This window comes from Leptonychotes weddellii, chromosome 2, assembly GCF_054177405.1.
Source record: "Leptonychotes weddellii isolate Sample4059 chromosome 2, ASM5417740v2, whole genome shotgun sequence".
NCBI lineage: Eukaryota > Metazoa > Chordata > Mammalia > Carnivora > Phocidae > Leptonychotes > Leptonychotes weddellii.
The window spans coordinates 71,044,575-71,067,733 of record NC_138370.1 but is presented as its reverse complement, the minus strand read 5'-3'; the positions used below and the strand labels follow the sequence as shown (position 1 = coordinate 71,067,733).

The window sequence follows — 23,159 nt, the reverse complement described above, 5'->3', positions numbered from 1 at the left end:
GTACTCCTGTACAACCCCTGGGTACCAAGGAACCAGACCTTCTCGCACAACCTCTGAGCATGGAGATCTGTAGCTGACATCATCAAGTCTGCCTGTAATCAAGAAATGTCACAGACCACTGCATACCCCTAAATGATTAAACCCCTTTCAAAATCTCTGGGCCAGGCAAAAACCTGGGAGTTTGCCTTAAAAAAAAAAATTATTTATTTTTGAGAGAGAGAGAGAGAGAACACAAGAAGGGGGAGGAGCAGAGGGAGAGGGAGAGAGAATCTCAAGCAGACTCCACACTGAGCATGGAGCCCAACAAGGGGCTGGATCCCACAACCCTGAGATAAATATCTGAGCCAAAATCAAGAGTTAGATGCTTAACTGACTGAGCCACCCACGTGCCCACTGGGAGTTGGCCTTTGTACAAGAGTCTGCCTTCTCCCCAGGTGGTTGGCTTCCTGCATAAAGTTCATATTCCTTACCAGTCAAAACTGTCCTCAAGTATTGGCCTTTTTAGGAATGGGCAGCCAAACTTAGATATTATTGGGTTATCCCATAACAATACCATCACTCCCTATCCCCTTTCTCTTTATTTTTCTCCATAATACTTATTACCATCTTATGTATATTTGCTTATTTATTCTCTGACATGGAATGAGGGCAGGAATTTTGTTTAGTTCTCTACTCTATACCCACTTCTGAGAGCAATGCATGACAGGAAATATGTGCTTAGTAAGTTAAATATGAATAAATAGCATGTACTTTAGCTTATACTTGTATAGTTGTGTGATAACTTGACTGGTATTAATCAAAACTGTAAACCCTATTAGGACAGAGTCTTTATCTTGTTTCATTCTCTTTATTCAGAGTATTCACTGAGTGCTTATACTATGTCAGCAATGTTCTAAGCACTAGACCAAGTTTTGTTTCATGGAGGCTATATTATAAAAATCAACAGTTTATCTGGGGTGCCTGGGTACCTCAGTGGCTTAAGTATCCGACTCTTGGTTTCGGCTCAGGTCGTACCATCAAGCCTGGAATCAGGCTCCTAGCTCAGCGGGGAGTCTGCTTGAAAGATTCTCCCTCTCTGCCCCTCACGCCATGTGCATGTGTATGCATTTTTTCTCTTTCTCTCTCTAAAAATAAATAATTTTTTTAAATCACCAGTTTATTTATTTTTTTTTATTTTTTTATTTTTTAAAGATTTCATTTATTTATTTGAGAGAGAGAATGAGATAGAGAGCATGAGAGGGAGGAGGGTCAGAGGGAGAAGCAGACTCCCTGCCGAGCAGGGAGCCCGACGTGGGACTCGATCCCGGGACTCCAGGATCGTGACCTGAGCCGAAGGCAGTCGCTTAACCAACTGAGCCACCCAGGAGCCCCAAATCACCAGTTTTTTTAAATCACCAATACATATACATACAAACATAATAGTGCCTACCATTTAATACAATGCTGCAGATTATGTTTTCCAAAGAAGACACACTTTCCATCTGTTATGTGTTGAATTGTGTCCTCAGATACATTGACGTCCAAACCACCAGTACTTCAGAGTGTGCCCTTATTTGGAAATAGGGGCATTGTAGATGTAATTCGTTAAAATGAGGCCATACTAGAGTAGGGTGGGCCCTTAATCCAACATGGCAGTTGTTTTTATAAGAAAAGGAGAGAGAGACAAACAGGGAGAGAATGCCTGCCATGTGGTGACAGAAGCAGAGACTGGAATCGTACATCCACAAGCCAAGGAACACCAAGGATTGCCAGCAACTCCAGAAGCTAAGAGAAAGACATGAAATAGTTTCTTCCCTAAAGTTTTTGAGAGGGCATGACCTGGTCAACACCTTGCTTTTGGATTTCTAGCCTCCAGAACCATGAGAAAATAAATTTCTGTTGTTTCGAGCCATTCAGTATGTGGTACTTTGTTACAGAAGCCCTAGGAAATTAATACAGCATCCCATATATTCTTCTTAAAAGGTGATGTCAGCACTCATCCCATCAACTATGAGTGTCTATGTCCCCTCTTCCTGAACCTGAGTGAACTCTGATGACTGCCTTGCCCAGTATAGAGGTAGCAACACCGTGTGACTTCTGAACCTAGGTCATAAAAATGTCATTCACTTCTGCCTTGTTTTCTCAGGATCTTGTTCTTGAAATTTACCCACTATGCTGTGTGAAAGCCCAAGCAGTCCACGGAGCAGCCTATGTGGAGAGGTATCAAATCCCTGGCTCAGAGCCCTGGCTGAGCTCCCAGATAACAGCCAGCACCAATTTGCCAGCCATATGAATGAGCCATTTTGAAAGTGAATTCTCCAGCTCCCAGTGAAGCCACCCCAGCTAATATCATGTGAAATAAAGATGAATTGCTCCCACTGAGCCCTGCCAAATTACAGATTCATGAGTAATATAAATGTTTTTGTTTTGAGCTGTTATGTTTTGGAGTAGTTTGTTACACAGCAATAGAAAACTGATGCATACATGCTTATTAAATATTTATTGAATGAATAAATCAAGGATCTCATTCTTTATACTGGTAATGTGGCCTAGTAAAATGGTAGATCCCTCAAAAGTGGTCTAATTTAAAATGAGAAGGTATTTATTTTTTATTATCTGGACAGACACCATAAACGCACACATTGGTATAAATAATAGACCAAGGTTCTGGAAGAGGCTTGAAAGGATGGAATCCAGTGTTGAGATTTACCCTAGAGGAACTTAGACACATCATCTTCTGAGATGGAGTGATGGAGGTAAGAATTTTCCCATAGACTAGCTTCTGGCTCCACACTGTTGAATCCTTGTTTCTCATCCACTGACTGTGTATTTCTATTCCTGGCCCCACAGGACACATTCATATCACAAGAAGACTTTTGGTCCCATACCTCCATATCATAACAAAGGGCTAATTGACACAGCAGGTGGTCGGGATATTCTTATGGATACACTATGATGGCTAGTAATTAATTATACAGAAATGACTACAAACCACATAAATATTATACACTAAAACTGAACTAATTATATTTCCTATTCTATTCTCAATTAGCTTCATGGTATATCTGTCTTTGCCTCTGTCCATTTTAACTCCTCCCTCTTCCTTTCCCTGCCCTACCCAACACACACACACATCTTTATTATTAGAGATTAAGTCTTTGATCTTTATTAAAATTATTAAAGGTATGAGAAAGTTTTAGTGTCAATTTTAGGGTGAGACTTCTTCAAGATAAAAACATGAGAATATTGTATCCCAATATAGGAAGGCTTAATCAGAAGCTTAATTTGGGGAAGAAAAATAATTGAGAAAGGAAGATAAATTTTGGCCAATTACAGTGCTATTCAGTCTGCTGGTATTTGCTATGTAGCTAGACTAAATCAACGCCTAATATATCATGTTCTAGAAATTTGTCATTATTAAACAATGCGATTTGCACAAAAATTGATCTTCAAGGATGATTGGGGAAGTAAAAAGACTAAAGGTGAAGGATAAATGGTGAGCACTAAGAAACTGTCAATTATTAAACTTCAATACACAAAAATTTAGAAACCTTCTATTATGTATATTGAGTAGATGAGGGGGAGAGGGGGTGTGTGTGTGTGTGTGTGTTTGTCTGTGTGTGTGTGATATTATTCTCTTTGGTCTTGGTTTTGCTTTTTATTACTTTTTTTGATTACTATTTTTACATGGGATATTCTAGGGGGAAAAAAGCTGACATCTTGGAAAATATGTACCTTTGTAAGATAACCTTATTAAATAGTACATAATTCCAAGCCCATAGAAGTCTGAGTAACATATTTTAAGAATATTCTTATTTGTTTTAGCAAATAACTTTCCAAGTTCCCAAACGTCCACCCTCCATATGCCACTCTGATCCTTGTAATTGCAAGTATAGTATGTGTGTAATTTAACAACACAAATAAATGCTTTTTGAGTTACCACTTCCAGCTTCCACTTACAACTTCTGGAAATTAATTTTGTTTCTCAATTCAAGTGCTCTGGGTGGCTTTGTTGTCTATATACCTAAGTCACTAGATATTTTTTAACCATACTTGGCTCTGTTAGTATAAGCTGAAATAACTTCCTTTTTTTTTTTCATTAAATAGTTCAGAAGCCTCCCATTGTTCCCCTCAACAATAGTTCTTTTCTTAATGTTGAGAATTTTGGTCAAAATACTAACCCACATACTCTTAACCTACATACTCTTTGTTTAAATGGAATAAAACCATGTTGTTTTAAAGTTCTTGGTGTTTAAGCAGCAATGTCCACAATAGCCAAACTGTGGAAAGAGCTGAGATGCCCTTCAACAGATGAATGGATAAAAAAGATGTGGTCCATATATACAATGGAATATTACTCAGCCATCAGAAAGGATGAATACCCAACTTTTACAACAACATGGATGGGACTGGAGAAGATTATGCTGAGTGAAATAAGTCAAGCAGAGAAAGTCAATTATCATATGGTTTCACTTATTGATGGAACATAAGGAATAGCATGGAGGACATTAGGAGAAGGAAGGGGAAAATGAAGGGGGGGGAATCAGAGAGAGAGATGAACCATGAGAGACTATGGACTCCAAGAAAAAACTGAGGGTTTTAGAGGGGACGGGACTGGGGGATGGGTTAGCCCAGTGGTGGGTATTAAGGAGGGCATGTATTGCATGGAACACTGGGTGTTATATGCAAACAATGAATCATGGAACACTACATCAAAAACTAATGATGTAGGAGGCACCTGAGTGGCTCAGTCGTTAAGCGTCTGCCTTCAGCTCAGGTCATGACCCCAGGGTCCTGGGATTAAGCCCCGCATCGGGCTCCCTGCTCCACAGGGAGTCTGCTTCTCCTTCCCCCACTCCCCCTGCTTGTGTTCCCTCTCTCATTGTCTCGCTCTCTCTCTCTCTGTGTCAAATAAATAAAATCTTAAAAAAAAAAAACTAATTATGTACTGTATGGTGACTAACATAACATAATAAAAAAATAAAGTTCTTGGTGTTTAGCACTTCATTTCATTTTTTTTTAATTACCTTTGAATTATTTTCAAGATATTTTTTAGAAAAATAAGATGGTTATGGATCCAGGGCAGCATATCGGAATGTAAAGACTACAGATTCTGGGATCTCACAGACATCAGTTCATTCCAGCTTTGCCACTTTATAACTTTATGTCTTGGGCTGGTTATTGTTATTTAAACTGACGCTCAATTTCCTCACTATACTTTGATCCAACACTAATATCTGTCACTGGGTTCTTGCAAAACATAAATATGGTCACATAAAATGAGCTTAACATAGTATCCAATACAAAATAGGCACTTAATACATATTAGCTATTATTACTATAGTGATATGTATTATTTATCTTCTTCATTCTACCTCAGTTAACACCACAAAATGTAAATGATAGGCTTAAATAGGAAAATCATGACTCTCTACCTTCCCTATCAATAAGCAAATAATTCTTAGAGAATCACATATCAAATTAAATTCCATTTTTTTAGTGAGAAATGAGACATAGTTTGACAGGAAAAAAATTATTTTAATTCAGTAAAAGCTGAAATGTACTTTGAGGATAGCTTGGTTTGTAGCTTAACCAAAAAAGGTATAAGATTCCCAGAGGAAAATATACAGCAAATAAAAGCAGAAAGAAATAATATGGACTTCTCCAAGATCTGAGCAAATAGGACCTTAGAGAGGAAAAGAAAGGAAAAGGTGTTCAGATTATGTGATGCTGTAAAACAAGTTTCCTATGAAGACTTTCTCTACCCCACTCATTCACACATAGAATTATCTATTCATTCACCTTACATTTATTAATAGAGCCTACTATGTGCCTAGTATTTTCCCAGGCACTGGGAATACACAAGTGAACAAGATAATAATAACAGTACTTTAATAGCTAACTGAAGTGATGCAATAATAGTATTTTTAAAATATCTTCCAGAGCACACATTTACTTTAGCTGTCTGATTGCCCAGGCTAGATTAGAATTTATAGTAAAAAGAATGTAAAGGTAAAGACTGAGTTAATATTCAATAACTTTCAAAAATATGGTTATACATCAGAATCTTAGATTTAAAACAAGACAACTGGCTTGGATTTTCAAAATCCTCTATCTCCCTTTTAGTATATGAAAAGCAAATCAGAGAAGGCTTTGCTTTGCCTATAGCATAGCCCTTCAGTTTAAGACAATCAGAATAGCTCTGAGATAGTAGGAGGAAGTTTACAGACACAAAAGAAAAACAGTTTACTCTTCTGGCTCAAAGAACCACAGGAACAGAAAAATAGGATAGGCAGACATGAGTCTCCCTGTTTTCCTTTTCCAAGCTTCAACCAGCAAAGAGGCAATACTAGATAATGTGAGGAGAGTGTCTAGGAAAGGAGACCTGCAGGAGCCTAAGTAAGACCAATTAAATCAGAGAGTGCTGCTGGGTCCTGAGCAAGCCAAACAAGAAATATAAATTATACCAGCCAAAGCTCAGCCTTGAACGCTAGCAAGACATACTGCACCCAAGTATTCTGGCATATTACCTGAAGACCGGAGGAGGCAAAGGATGACACTTGAAGATGCTAGCACTTCTCTACTTTGATAAGGATGTTTTCACCCCACCCATCCTCCTTCGCATCATCATCGCTATCCTCATAGATGCTGACATTGTCTTAGGAAGAAGGCAGAGAAGAGGAAGAAGTTGTGGGAAAGGCTCTGCACTTTTTTGCAAGAGGTATTAAACACTACCCAAATAGTCAGTTTTAAATTATTGAATATGAAGTTGGATATTGGATATTAGATATTGAGTTTTTTTTCTCCCTTCCAATTTGTTCATGAAGGTTGTATGGAAAGGGTGAATTAGTTGTAGACTACATTCAGTAACTATAATTTCTCTATATACACGTTATAACGTAGGGTGAATTTTTTACCTCAGTAAACTAACATCTATTGAATTGCGACCATGTTTCTGATATTGTGTCTCCTCTGCCTACAAAGAAACTTCAAGATAGAATCAAGAATTTTGGAATATCAGCATCTGAAAAAAAATGCAGAAAAAATCTAGTTCTTCCTAAGAGGGTTAACTGACAGGGCACCTGGGTGGCTCAGCTGTTAAGCGTCTGCCTTCAGCTCAGGTCATGGTCCCAGGCTCCTGGGATCGAGCCCCGCATCGGGCTCCCTCCCCTGAGGGAAGCCTGCTTCTCCCTCTCCCACTCCCCCTGTTTGTGTTCCCTCTCTGTCGAATAAATAAAATCTTAAAAAAAAAAAAAAAGAAAGAGGGTTAACTGACTTGTCTATATTTATCAATGGGTCAGTGGCAGAGCCAGGACTTGGAGGTCCAATAATGAAATTAAGACCCAAAGAAATGACCAAAGCAGGTAGCTTCTATACATTTTGGACAAAGAGGCATAAATCTGTGAGGAATTGATAGGATAAAGAAAATATATGCTTGGGAGCTTCAGCTAGTTAGGAATTCTAAACAGAATTTGGGCTGGCATAGTAAATTAATGAAAGTAACAAGATTTGTTTATATAGGCTTCTTTGGCCCTGAATTCCCTATCTCTGACAATAAAGAGGTCTATCTACATCCTGGTACAGGGAGGGTACCTTCCACTTGAGAGATTTATTTCCTGCTTTCTGGAAACAAAGGGGGCTCAGAGTATTCTTCTTGCACTGGCTATCTCTTAAGTAACTTTAAATTAAAATAATCAATATAGCAAAGTAGACCACCCTGGTTCCCTACAGAATGCAGCCATGCTGATGTCTAGATTCAGTGTTCTGAAAGCCCCAGAAGAGGACTCAGCTAAGCCACACCCAGACTCCTGACCCAGGAAATTTTGAGGTAATACATGGGTATTGTTTTAAACTACTAAGTTTGGAAGCATCTGGGTGGCTCAGTTGGTTAAGTGTCTGACTCTTGGTTTTGGCTCAGGGTTGTGAGATGAGCCCCAAGTAGGGCTCTGCGCTCAGTGGGAAGTCTGCTTAAAGATTCTCTCTGCCCCTCCCCCTACTAAGGCACAATCTCTCTCTCTAATAAATAAATCTTAATAAATAAACAAACTTCCGTTTGTGGTAATTTGTTACACAGCAATAGATTACTAATACAGATATGTATCCCTATATTTCACTCAGTGTATATTAGTACCCAGATGTTATTGGTGATTTTTTCACTAGGCATTTTGAGATTTATTCATGAATGATTCCTATGATTCACACTTAAATTATATTTGTTAGTCAAACATATACTATGAACCTATGATTGCCTGTCTCTATATAGCTTGCATACTCAACATCTGTGAAAAAGTCTTCTGTGTTACACTTTAAAAGCCTTGCTCGAGAGGGTAATGGTGTTGTGCCTAGTAACTACAATGGAATGAAACAGGCAAAAAGGAGAATGTTATATATATATGAAATTAAAAATCACAAAATGGATCCTTACGGAATGGTGACCTAGGAGGCAGGGAGATCACAATCTGGTTCAAGTTTAGCTTTACTGAGGAAATATTTCAAGTCTGAATAAATCAAGTGCGTCGGATAGTGGCCAGAATAAAATTATTGGGTGTAGGGGAAAAAACAAAATATTTTGTTGCCATAGCAAGCCAGGTATATTTCCATAGGTTAGAATGTGTTAGAGTAAAGATATCAGTTGACAAATGCACAGTAATTTCATGCTTCTTCAACAGCTCACAGTAACAGTAACTTCTGGTTATCACTAATTATTAAGAAAATTGTCTTCTAGGGGGGAATCAGAGGGGGAGACGAACCATGAGAGACTATGGACTCTGAGAAACAAACTGAGGGTTTTAGAGGGGAGGGGGTTGGGGGGATGGATGGGTTAGCCTGGGTTGGGTATTAAGGAGGGCACGTATTGCTTGGAGCACTGGGTGTTATAGGCAAACAATGAATCATGGAACACTACATCAAAAACTAATGATGTAATGTATGGTGACTAACATAACATTATAAAATTAAATTTAAAAAAAAGAAACAAAACAAAATTGTCTTCTAGTTCTATCCATCCACAATATGAAAAGCAAACTGTTTCAACATCACTTTATGTTTTTACTTAAAACTGCATAGAACAATCTTTAGATTAGAAAGTATTTACTGAGAAAAATTTGTTTCATTCAATTAACACTTAATGAGTGTTAAGGCCAGTGCTAGGTGCTAGAAATAAAATGATAAAAGTCACCGCCCTAAGGAATCTTGACTGTAATTGATCTCCTTTAAGATCCTTCTATGTCCTCAGCACTGTGCTAAGCCCTATTGGTAATCAGTCCTAATGATATGCCAGGTTCTTTGCCTAAAGAAATTTCACTCAGGGGAATGGAAATAAACATTCTTAATACTAGTGCTAACTTGGTTGAAGCAGATGATCTATGCCATAAAATGTCAGAGAAAGAGAAGTCACTGAGGACTAGAATAACCCCAAAAACCTCAAATGGGGAGGGGAGAGCTCAAGCTGATCCTGAAAAGATGGTAGAGCTTAGAAAAGCTGAGGAATTTTTAAGGCATTCTGGGTAAGGAGAGCATCCTAAGAGAATGGGCGGAGGTGGGAATGGAGCTAGAATAAACTTAACATGTTTGAGGAACATGAAGAAAATGTGCCTATATAGAGCAGAGGGTGTTTTCTGATTGAATAGAGAGAGTGGAAAATAAGAATGTCAGATAAAGGTACAGATCCAGGTATACATAACATGTTTTTATTCAGCATTTTCTCATTTAGAAGCTCTATCATGTTTGGAATAGATGTCATATTCAGCAGAATCTGTTGGTAATTTTAGTAATATATAGAAGCACTATAATTCTTCTCTGCATAATAATACTCTGAAAATTTTATCCTCTTCATAGCTAGTTTAACAAGTCTTCTTGTGCAGGTCTTCTGAAAAGCAGATTGGAGAAAGAGATAAGGCCCTCAAAAGACATGCTCATTTAACAATATATGCTTGTCATCAGTTTTTGTTGCTATTTTTTGTTGTTTGGGTTGTTTGGGTTGGTTGGGTTGGATTCGGTGTTTGATTTTGTTTCTCTAAGAACAAAGATGTCCAAGGTATGCAAGTTTGAAATATCATTGAATGACTTGAGAATTATCTCAGTAAAAGGTATGAGAGGTAATGAAGCTCCAAGGGAATGTCAATAAGATGTCTTATAAGGTAACTTAAATACATTAAAGTATTATAGGATAGTCCAAGAAATGCAGAATATCGTCAAGATATAAAAAAGTTGGGGCACCTGGGTCATTAAGCATCTGCCTTCGGCTCAGGTCATGGTCCCAAGGGCCTGGGATCGAGTCCCGAGTCCCGCATAGGGCTCCCTGCTCAGCGGGAAGCCTGCTTCTCTCTCTCCCACTCCCCCTGCTTGTGTTCCCTTTCTTACTGTGTCTCTCTCTGTCAAATAAATAAAATCTTTAAAAAAAAAAAAAAGATAAAAAAAGTTTACTGCAGCCTTTGTAGGGATACAGACTTTTCTCTTGTCGAATCAAAAGAAAGAATTTACCAAGGGTATAATTTTATCCTAAAAATAATAGGTTGTAAAACCAGAGCCATCTAACGTGCATGGACTTGAAGGACCCTATGCTCATAGAAATTATAACATTATCTGTTGCTAGGGAAGAAACACCCACACATCTGCAAAAGCAGATCCCATGTTCTAGCCTCAATGCCTGGGTTGAAATAGTCACAATAGCATGGAAGTGAATTGTTGATATAACCTCAACTTGTTTGGAATGACAAAATTGTTCCTTTAGTGGGAAGTATTTTCTTAAGCCCCAGGATAGTTTTAGAGTAAAGGAATTAAGAAGTAAATCAATCCATAATATTAATACTCTTGATTATGAATACTTTTTGTAACTTAAAGTTCTTGTAATGTTTAAAAGAATTGGCACATTGGAGAATATAACAAATTAGTTTTGTGATTCTAATAGAAAATGTATAATTGATTTCAGATTTCTGATTTTTAAGTTGAAAGGTATGTGAGTTTAACTTAAGTTCAAAGGGTTTCACTCTTCATTGAGAGAGTGCAAAATATTTTCCTGTCTCTGGAGCATATTAATTAATTATGAGGTCTCTTAAAGGATATCTATTCTGATTAGCTTATAGAGATAAATGGGCACTTATATAAATCAAATATTTCTAAAATTCTGAAAAAATAAGGAAGTTGAATTTTTAATACTTTAATAAATGTGCTAGACTTAGGTCTCTTATTAAAATAATTTTCTGTGCTTTATGTTGACTTTATTACACCTCTGATTAGTTAAGGAGAAAAGAACAAAGCCATAGGTCTTCTTCAACAAAAGAGAGTCTCAGAGCCTCATGGAAAAAAGACTGTTACGTTAAACCATTGGCACTTCAAATAATTGACTTTGGGGTACGGGTTTCTGAACTGATATTGTGTAGACAACTACCAGTGAACTGATTTTCAGGATTTTTTTCCATGAAACAGAAGGCTTTAAGAAAGCAGATTCCTAATCTAAGATCCAGTGGAACAAGAATACATAGAACTGAGCAAATTAATGTGGGAAATGTTATTGTAATTATTTGGAATATTGTCTTGTAACAAGGTTCTGTTTTCTGGATATATGAAGTATGACTCTAGATTTGTAAAGCCAATTCAAGGAGACATATATTAACACCCTGCTGCACCTATGTAAAAAATTAGACTAAACCAAATGAGACCAGCCCTGTGTGTGTGTGTGTGTGTGTGTGTGTGTGAATAATCTTTAATATTATTGTGATCATCAGGTGGGGAAATTATGGGGAAAATTGTGAAAGACATTGAAATGGGCAAGGGAAGATTAATGAGTGTCCTTTCAAAGGAACATTAAGCATTGTCTAGTGTATGCCTCCACGTTATCTGGACGTCTGCCCCTTTCTTTATCTCTAACTAAGCTGTTATACAACTCTGCAAATTATTAAAAAATGATAGCATGTAAATGATTCTTATCCATAGAGATGCAAATGAATTTTGTCCCACAGAAGTACAATCAATTTCACCACCATCACCCCCATTCCAAAGAAGAACCTATTTGTAGCTATTAGCAAATTCATTTCACAGTCCCTGATTGCCTCTAATTTCTGTTTTACATATTACTGGCTTCCTTATTATTAATTAAATAAAATACCTGACACATATTTATATTTGTACAAGATCCATGATATTGCCTCTTTTAAAAAATTATCCTTCAACATAAGCATGTTACAAATTATTTTATTTTAAATTTTATTTCAAACTTGCTATGAGGAAGGGCTTCCTAAAAGAACCATTTCAAAGATTTGTGTCCTATTAGTGATATTTCATAGGATTAAAATTTTTTAAAAAAGAGGAGTTAGATACTCATTGCAAGACTAGATATAGAAGACCTAATTAAAGATCATTAAACTCCTTGTAAGACTGGTTAAAAGTTGTTAGGGTCCTTCCATGATTGACAATGAGGAGGGGTTTCTCAGAAGAGGCTCTTAAATCTATTAGTAAAATTGTTTAAACATTTCATCAGAAATGTTACTTTCCAAAAAGGTTAGTAGACTACCTTGCTCCTGACTAATTTTAGGAGTAATTTTTTTTCACATCCTGAACATGTTTAGAAGAACCTGAAATTTACTTCATTTCTGGGGTTAATTAATCACATTTAAAAGAGTTAAGTACTTTAAAGGAGTGTTGCTTAATAAAGTCATTGCTTGCCTAGTCAAGCATTTGAAGTACTTAAAAGGAAAATCAAACATATTAAATTTATTAAATGCAATTTAAATGTTTCATAATAGGGGCACCTGGATGGGTCAAGAGGTTAAGCAACTGCCTTCGGCTCAGGTCATGATCCCAGGGCTCCCTGCTCAGCGGGGAGTCTGCTTCTCCCCCTCCCTCTGCCGCTCCCCCTGCTTGTGCTCTCTCTCTCTGTCAAATAAACAAAATCTTAAAAAAAAAAAATGTTTCATAATGTGTAATTAAACTTGTAAATGAGATTTATTGTTCAAGCAAGTTTAATCTTTTCAACTGGATTAAATGATCATAAATCAAAGTCTTCCAAAATATGGTTATTTTATTTTACATAAATTGAATAAGTAAATTGTAAGTTAAACAAGAAATTTTAGGAATAGTTAGAATATTTTTACAATATATAAAATACAAATGTTTTTAAAATATATAATCCTTCTCACAGTCAAAAACCAATCTTAGACAGCCAAAACTCAGATCGACAGTCCAAAGCTGACGTGCACTGCATAACAGAAGTCCTGATTTTCATTATTAAAAATAAAATTTAAAAAAATAAAAATATTAAAAAGAAGTGTTTCCCTTGTAGTAGGGAAGTAGTATTGATATTTGAAACTTCTGTTTCAGTTATGTGTGTTTGTGCCTATTATTGATCACAACATAAAATTTATTTTTTACTGAAGATACAGTCAGAAAACTTTAAAAGTCACTGATACAGACCCACCAGTACCTCCAAGTAGCTCAAATTCCCTATCAACCGTTTTCCTTTAATTCTTCAGCCATTGATAATTCCTTAATCTAGCACTTAAAACCACTGGCTCCTTACTAAATTCTCTTTTTAATTTTTTTCAAATTATGTATTTCCAGAATTCAGTTGAGTTATTAATCTAAGACATCAAAGGACACACAGTACCTCTTTACATATTTGTTTATTCCCTACCTGTTGTGTATTGGTTTGATATGATTTCAAATCCACTTGTTTATGAACTACGTGAAGTTTTTTAATCCATTTGATTATGACAAAGACTGTTCTCACCAATAAGAACTCAGTAGCTCAGCTGCCAACGTGCCTCACTGGGGCTTATCAAAAAACATGAAGAAACAACTATGGCAGGGGGATATTACACTATAAACACCCAAAGTTTATAAGGATTATCTGAGAATGTTCTGTCTGGGCAAGGAGACTCTCTGCTGATCTAAAAAGCTCTCCAAAGATTTTGGGGATGTTAGCTCTGCCACAGTAAAGGCAACTCCTACCAGCAGTGGTGAAAAGTGAAGTGGCACCTGCAAAGGAGCCCCTGTGGCCTGTCAATACCAGCCCCGGTGATCCCTAGCAACATGCTTTAGCAACAGAGGACTTTTATTTTTGTGCTGGCAGCCGGCATTTCTCCCCTGGTTAAGCCATCACTCCTAAGTATCAAGTCCTATAAAGGTGTATACTTCAGCCTAATTTTGACTTTTTTCCTTTCATCTCCACTTGCCTGGAGCAACAGTGTAATAAATCTATCATGTCTTTGGAGCATGTTATATCTTTACGAGCTTATTAAGAGACATTATCCTATAAGCTATTGGCTTGTGGAATTCCTGCAGTGAACCTGTGTTTAAATAAATTTCTGGCAAAGGCATACTCAGTCTCTGAGCATTCATTTGCCACCCAAAACAAAACACCATTCACTCCTTAACCCAATACAAATTCACTTATTCTGGGAACCCAAGCCTGTTCTTGGAATATCACCAAGGCCCTTCTAGTGGTTGGTCTTCTTTTTTTTTCCCCCTTAGTAGGCTCAATGCCCAGCATGGGACTTGAACTCATGACCAGAGATTGAGAGTTGCATGCTCTACTAACTGAGCCAGCCAGGTGTCCTGGTCTCCTTTCAATCTTATCTTACTTGGGTTCCAAGACATTAATCATTTCTTCCTCTTGACATTCTTTCCTTCCAGGGCACCCATGGTATTGTTGTCATCAACCTCCTCTCTCCCATCTCTCCAATTCTTCTTCATCATCAAGGCTGAGTTTCAAACTTCATTTCTCTTAAAGACTTTCAGAACATTCCACACCACACTAATCTTTCCTTTCTCTATAGTACTGTAACTCCTAAATTATATCCTATTATGTTAGTACATAGCTATTTATTTTTTTAAAGATTTTATTTATTTATCTGACACAGAGAGAGAGAGATCATAAGCGGGGTGGGGTGGGGGGCAGAGGGAGAGGGAGAAGCAGGCTCCCCACTGAGCAGGGAGTCCGAAAGAGAATCCAATGTGGGGCTTGATCCCAGGACCCTGGGATCATGACCTGAGCCGAAGGCAGATGCTTAACCGACTGAGCCACCCAGGCGCCCCAGTACATAGCTATTTATTTTCTTATTCTGTTTGTGGTAGAATTTTAAGACATAAAAACAGTTAATAGGACATAAGCATCTTATCACTAAGTCTTTAGCTGCTCATTTCAATCATATCTTAGAGTGGCTTGTCTTGATATTGCTCTAATTCCTAGGTTCTAACAGCACTTCTTAGAGTAGAAATGTTATCTCCATAATTTCACTTTTTTAAATGATGAATTCCTACTCAATTATCAGGATTAGTTTGTACTTCACTTCCTCAGTGAAGCCTTTCCCGACACCACTTTCCCTAAATCATTCATTACTTCCTCCTCATGAACATTTCTCACAATCATGAATCACACTGCACTATCCTTATTTGTTTAAATGTCTACTTTGCCCCCTGGACTGTGGGCTATATGTGTGGTGTATGTCTAGTGTGGTATAAATGTGGGGTGGTGAGTGTGTGCGTGTGTGTGCGTGTGTGTGTGTGTCTGCCTATCTGGTACAAGATGTTTGTTTGGTGTCTGTGGTATATGTGTGTGTGGTGTGTGAATATAAAAAGATTTTGGGGCTCCTGGGTGGCACAGTCAGTTAAGCCTCCAACTCTTGGTTCTGGCTCAGGTCATGATCTCAGGCTCTGTGCTCGTCCTGGAGTCCACTTGAGATTCTCTCCCTTTCCCTCTGCCCCTCCCACTTGTGCTCTCTCTCTCTAAAAAATAAATAAATCTTAAAAAAAAAAAAAGATTTTAAGTGCTTGCTTCAGCAACACATATACGAAAATTGGAATGATACAGAGAAAATTAGCATGGCCCCTGCGCAAGGATGACGTGCGAATTCATGAAATATTCCATATTAAAAAAAAAAAGATTTAAAAAGACCTCTTGGAAAATAAATGAAGTTTACAGATGTTTTTGAAAATATGAGCCTTCTTATGATTCTTCTGGAGAACAAAACCATGAAGCAAATGGTGTTGTATCTGTATGTATGTATGTGCATATATATATACAAAGTGTATATATGTAAACACTAATAATTCATACATAGATGCAATTATAGCCAATATAATGTAGGGGTTTTTTTTTAGTTTCACATTTCAGAGAAATTCTAATTAAAGAACTAATTCTTTATTAATTTTTATTTTTTATTTTATTAATTTATTTTTTATTAATTTGTATTAAAGAATTCTTCCCATAACACACACACACACACACACACACTATTTACTATAAAAATTTGGTCTCCATATTTAACAGATTCATCATAGATGGTGTTTACCTGGTATGGTAGGTTGAACAGTACCCCTAAAGGTTAATGTCCACCAGAACCTCAGAATATGATTTTATTTGGAAATAGAGTCTTTGCAGATGTAATTAGGGTAGGGATCCAGATGAGAGCATACTGAATTTGGGTGGACCCTAAATTCAGTTAGCCTCCTTATAAAAGACAAAAAAAAACACCTAGGGATACATGAAAGGAAAGCCATGCGAAGATAGAGGATTAGATTGGAATTATGCTGCTGCAAGCCAAGAAATGCCAGGAACCACTCCAAACTAGAAGAGCAAAGAGGAATTCTCCCCTAGAGCCTTTGGTGGGAGGACAGCTCCGCTGACACCTGCCCTCCAGAATTGTGAGAGAATAAATTTTTCTTGTTTTAAGACACCAAATTTGTGGTGAACTGTTTGAGCAATCCTAGGAAATGAATACACCACTTATCAATTATTCCTTACCCTTAGATAATGAGTACTTCTTATATATGCTTTAGAGAAATAATCATTTTGCCTTCTGAAGCTTTCTTTTCATACATACTTATCTTTAAAAATAAAACAATTTCAGAAATCAAATGAGAAAATGCCTGGAACTTAGCAGGGATTTTCATTTGATTCCCAAACAGTCCAAAGAGAAGCAAAAAACACTATGTGTATTATATCTAATATCCAATATCCAATATCCAATATGTATTTCACAAACTTGAACTGGAAAAGGAGTTTTAATTTGTGCTTTAGCAGTAGTTTTCTTTTTAATTTTTTTCAAATTATGTATTTCCATAATTCAGTTGAGTTATTAAATTTGTTGTATATTACTTCAAAATTGTCATTTATATTTTGAATTTTTTCAAAACCGTTCAAATTGAACTGTTCAAACTGAATCTCTTTCACTTTTGCCTCTTCCATTACCTTTAGCTTATTAGCTTTTAATTACTCTCAACTTTCCCTGCAAATTAGAAAAATCTAGCTTTTAAAAAATATCTAGGCCTTGTCCCCAAGTCTAGAGAATCTGATTTAAATTATTTAAAATATAGCCTAGCAGCAATATATTTCACAAATACATTTGTACTTTTTTTTCAAACTCTCTACAATTCATTCCCATGGACACTTGAAGTGGTGGGCCACTACTGTAACGTGAACATACATGCCAACTGCTAATCCTAGAGGCTAATAATTTGCTTTTTTCATACCACGTACTTACTATTTATCTGCAGAATTTTATAAAACTGTTCATCAATGGTAGACAAGGATTTCACAACAGTAAGAATTTTTAGGAATAAAATAAATTATTGAAAACTCCATATAATCACCATCATAAAATCACAAAGTAGAAAGGAACCTAATGGAAAAGAATAGAGAGCCCAGAATAAAACACATGTGTAGATGGTCAATTAACTTATGACAAAGGAGCTAAGAATATACCATGGGGAAATTAATAAATGGTGGTGGGAAGACTGGATAGCCACATGCAGAAGAATAAAACTGAGTCTCTCTCTTATACCATACACAAAAATAAACTCAAAATGGATTAAAGACTTGAATTTAAGACCTGAAACCGAAAGACTTCTAGAAGAAAACATGAGGAGTAAGCTTCTTGATACTGGTCTTCACAATGATTTTTTTGGATTTAATGCCAAAAACAAAGGCAAAGAAAGCAAAAATAAACAAGTAGTCATACATACATCAAACCAAAAAGCTTCTGCATAGCAAAGGAAATTATCAGCAAAATAAAAAGACAAACTATGGAATGGAAGAAAATGCTGGCGAATCACCTATCCAATAAGGGGTTAATATCCAAAATATATAAGAAACTCATACAACTCAATAGCAGAAAAACAAATAATCTAATTTTAAAAATGGGCAAAGAACCTTAACAGACATTTTCCAGAGAAAACATACAAATGGCCAACAGGCTCATGAAAGGCGCTCAACATCACTAACCATTAGGGAAATGCAAATCAAAACCACAATGAGATATCACCTCACAGCTGTTAGAATGGCTATTAACAAAAACACAAGAGATAACAAATGCTGGCAAGGATGTGGAGAAAAGGGAACCAGCATGCACTGTTGGTGGGAATGTAAACTGGTGCAGTCACTATGGAAGACAGTATGGAGGTTCCTCAAAAAGATAAAAATAGAACTACCGTATGATCCAGTAATTCCACTTCTGAGATATATATCCAATGGAAATAAAATCATAATCTTGAAAAAAATATCTGCACTCCCATGTTCACTGCAGCATTATTCACAATAGCCAATATATGTAAACAACTTAAGTGTCTGTCAATGGATGAATGGATGGATAGATAAAGAAGATGTGAGATATAGATTATAGATATAGATACAGATATAATTCAGCCTTAAAAAAGAAGGAAACCCTGCCATTTGCCACAACATGGATAAACATGGAGGGCATTATGCTAAGTGAAATAAGCCAGAAAGAGAAAGGCAAAAGGCAAACTCAGAAACAGAGTTGATTGATGGTTGGCTGGGAGATAGAGAAAACAGGGAGAGGTTGGTGAAGGGTACAAACTTTCAGTTATAAGACAAATAAAATCTGAGAATCTAATGGATAACATGGTGACTATAGTTGTTAACACTGTATTGTATAATTGTAACTTGCTAAGAAAGTAGAACTTAAATGTTCTCACCAAAAAAAAAAAAAAAAAAGCAAATATGTGAGGGGCGCCTGGGTGGCTCAGTCGTTGGGCGTCTGCCTTCGGCTCGGGTCGTGGTCTCAGGGTCCTGGGATCAGCCCCGCGTCGGGCTCCCTGCTGGGTGGGAGGCCTGCTTCTCCCTCTCCCTCTCCCACTCCCCCTGCTTGTGTTCCCTCTCTCGCTGTGTCTCTCTCTGTCAAATGAGTAAATGAAATCTTTAAAAAAAAAAAAAAAAAAAAGCAAATATGTGAGATGATGGATGTGTGAACTAACTCAATGGGGAGAATTCTTTCACAGTGTATACATATATTAAATCATGTTGTACACTTTAAATATCTTGCAATTTTAGTTGTAAATTATATCTTGATAAAGCTGAAAAAAAAAAAAAGAAATAAAGGGACAAAAATCAGTCATGAACTCCAACCCTTTCAACTTGTAGATAAGATATTCCAGTTCTAGGAGTTTAAAGAATCTGTCCAAAATTTAACAGTTAGAATGTGGCAGCGTGAAACATTAAACCTGGTTTTCTATACTATATCTAATATGTATAGAAAGTTACAATGATTGAATAAGACCTACACTTGTCTTCTTAAAAGTGAGGAAACAGAGAGGAAGGAGTGTTTCACAGACTGGTAAATTATTTTTTTCTATGCTTTTTAAGTTTCACTGAGTTTTTTGGTGAACTATTTCCTAGGTCAAAGACAAAAGCAAAAAAAAGTCTCCCTGTTATTTTTTTGTTTTGGGGTTTTTTTTAAGAAATGACTACAAAAGAAAAAAAGAATGACTGCAATTATTCAAGATTTTTTTTTTTAAGATTTTTTATTCATTTTTTGACAGAGAGAGAGACAGCTAAAGAGGGAACACAAGCAGGGGGAGTGGGAGAGGGAGAAGCAGACTTCCTGCTGAGCAGGGAGCCCAATGCGGGGCTCAATCCCAGGACCCTGGGACCATGACCTGAGCTGAAGGCAGACACTTAACGACTGAGCCATCCAGGCACCCCTATTATTCAAGATTTATATGAGAGAAAATGGATTTTAACCCTATTAAATTTAACCTACATTTTCAACATGGCAAATTAGCGTGGCCTGCTGGCTCTCTCAACCAGAACCAACCTTGGAGAAACTACAAAAGCAAGAGGAAAACAGAGATTCCAGGTATTAATGGCAGTTATAACTGCAGGAGACATCCATGCAGAGTGAAGACTGTCTTGAATAGGTGTTGGAGGGGATAGTGGATGCAGCCTAGGGCAGAGAAGCAGAAAACACTGCAGTGAGAAACTAGGTGGAAGGCAAATGTTTAGGTTTTATTCTTGCCCATCCCCAGAATTGTCTTAGGATAGTTACTATTTGCCCCTTCATTGCAGAATTCAACTAGCAATAGCCCAACTCTTGGGTGACTAGGTATGCATGACAATGTCAAGACAAAGTAAAACCCTGCTGGAAGCTGTGATTGAAATAGGGCTAGAGCTGATCAGAGACTTGTAGCATATTCTCCACTCCTCCATCAATAAGCTCAAGGTTGGGGAATGACACCTAGTGAGACAGCTTTTCCTGAAGTGCATTTCAAAGAGAAAATTCTAAAAAGTTGCCAGAGTAAAAAAGCTAGTCACCTACAATTAAAAAAAAAAAAAATCTAATTGTCCTCAGATATCTTGGCACCTTAATGAATGCTAATCAATGAAGTAATATTTTTAAAGCACTGAAGGAAAAGACCTCTGAACCTAGAATTTTCTATACAGCAAAATTAAAATTTGAGGGTATAAAAAAAACATATTTAGGCATATGGGGTCTCAGAAGTTCTGCCACACAAAAATCCATGTTTAAATACTACTTGCAAAAAAAAAAAAAAAAAACCAAGAAAGAAAAAAAGAGAGAGAGAGACAAACGGAAGGAGGGAAAAAAGGAGGAAGATAGGATATAATATAATGTAATATAATATAATATAATATAATAATATAATATAATAGAACATAATAATTCAGTATATACTCAAAGGGCATGAAAAGTAAAAGTAATTATATATCTTAGCAAAGTTTCTTTTTGTCTAAAAATTAAATTTAAAAAATTTAAACCAGGAAAAGATAAAGTATATTTATTACCTAGAATTAATATTCTAGACAATATTGCTGTGATAGACACGGAGAGAGAGACAAAAAAAAAGGACATAAGAGTATATCAAAGTGCTTGTCTTATTAAAAGTAACAATGTATATATTAATAAGATAAATTAGTTGGGGTAAATAAACATCAGTACCAGTCTTAAGGGCAACAGGCATTATTACAAAGGCAACCAGCTTGAAAATAAAATAGAATATATAACTTTAAGCCAAAAGAAACAAATGTAATCTATGCAATGGAAAACAAGAAAAGTGGGGGGAAAGGTATAGTAAGTAGAAAAATATGCAATGATATGGAGCAATAAATCCTAGCAGAACTATATAACATGATACCTACAAATAGCATAAATATATTCATTGAATTGGTAGAGACTCAATTGATTTAAAAAAAACAAAAAACAAAATGTTGTCTAGTAGACCATCCTTAAAAAGACAAAGGATTAAAATAAAGATTAAATATGAGGTAAATATGAAACAAAAGGAATCTGGGCTAACAAATTTAGACAAGGTGACAAATATTATTTAGACCAAAAGTTATACGTAGTGTTAAAAAGGAGACAGCAGGCCCAAAATGGAGTCACTTCTGCTAAACTCCATGTCAGCAAACCGAGACTTAATACCTAATCTAATTGCAGTTTCAACCAGCCAAGAATGTAAGCCTTCATCAATCAATCTGGAATTACCTGATCAGCATTAATGAGGTAATCCACCCAACAGGCCCTTTCATTCCCATTGGGAAGGTGACCTTGCCTGAAACAATGCATTCTTTACTAATAATCTTCTTTCTGCCCTTTTTCTGCCTTTAAAAGCCTTTTCTTGTCTACAGGGCAATGGAGCTCCTTTCTACTCCTAGATGGGATGCTGCCTGATTCATGAATCACTGAATAAAGCCAATGTGATCTTTAAATTTACTCAGTTGAATTTCTTTTTTTTTTTTTTAAAGATTTTATTTATTTATTTGACAGAGACATAGTGAGAGAGGGAACACAAGCAGGGGGCAGTGGGAGAGGGAGAAGCAGGCTTCCCGTGGAGCAGGGAGCCTGATGTGGGACTCGATCCCAGGACCCTGGGACCATGACCTGAGCTAAAGGCAGATGCTTAACGACTGAGCCACCCAGGCGCCCTACTCAGTTGAATTTCTGTTAACAATAGATACATACATGTATGTGTAAATACACATATGCATATATTTATTTATTATATATATGCATACATGTAAATATGTATGTATATACATATATATAAAATGAGAAAAGAAGACCATAATATACTGTCAAAGAGAACAATAGAAAAAGACATATTTATCATAAATGTAAATGTACCTAACAAGACATCCTCAGAATTAGCTGGTAGCTGAGTTGATGAGAATAGGACAGGATCACTTGAATTTGGGATTTATTTTAAAGACAGAACTGAGAGGACCTATTCTTTGTAGGTCTAGCTACAAAGCTAGACCGACTAGCTTTGGGGAATGAAAGGGAAAAAAAGAATCAAGAATTTATTGAGAAGGGGAAAGTAAGGGTAAGAGCCAATTGGCAGGTGTGGTGGATGGTGGAAATTAAGTGCTCAGTTTCGGAGTTGTTAAATTTGAGATGCTCATTTGATATCCTATTTGAGGCAACAAGCAGGCAGTTGAATATACAGGTCTGTAGCTCATAGAGAGTGCAGGAATGTAAATAGAAATTTGGGAATCATCACAAATAGCATTTAAAGTAATGAGTCTAGGAAAACAGTATGGAGGTTCCTCAAAAAGTTGAAAATAGAGCTACCATATGATCCAGCAATTGCACTACTGGGTATTTACCCCAAAGATACAAAAGTAGGGATCCGAAGGGGTACGTGCACCCCAATGTTTATAGCAGCAATGTCCACAATAGCCAAACTGTGGAAAGAGCCAAGATGTCCATCAACAGATGAATGGATAAAGAAGATGTGGTATATATATACAATGGAATATTACTCATCCATCAAAAGGAATGAGATCTTGCCATTTGCAACGATGTGGATGGAACTGGAGGGTATTATGTTGAGTGAAATAAGTCAAAAAGAGAAAGACATGTATCATATGATCTCACTGATATGAGGAATTCTTAATTGCAGGAAACAAACTGAGGGTTGCTGGAGTG

General features: G+C 36.6%; 2 long non-coding RNA genes and 1 other non-coding gene across 3 annotated transcripts in view; 1 reads left to right on the top strand and 2 right to left on the bottom strand.

The window, feature by feature from the left end:
* The window catches only part of LOC145720105 (uncharacterized), a 134,106-nt gene that overhangs the window by 61,012 nt on the left and 49,935 nt on the right, over window positions 1-23,159 (bottom strand). The gene's annotated exons all lie outside the window — the stretch shown is intronic.
* The window catches only part of LOC145720106 (uncharacterized), a 34,703-nt gene continuing 20,527 nt past the window's right edge, over window positions 8,984-23,159 (bottom strand). The window contains exon 3 of the long non-coding RNA XR_014142841.1: window positions 8,984-9,847. This is a non-coding gene — a long non-coding RNA (uncharacterized LOC145720106). The remainder of the gene's footprint in view (window positions 9,848-23,159) is intronic.
* LOC115941480 (U6 spliceosomal RNA) lies at window positions 15,744-15,850 on the top strand. Its single transcript, XR_004076236.1, has one exon. It is a non-coding gene; the product is annotated as a U6 spliceosomal RNA (small nuclear RNA).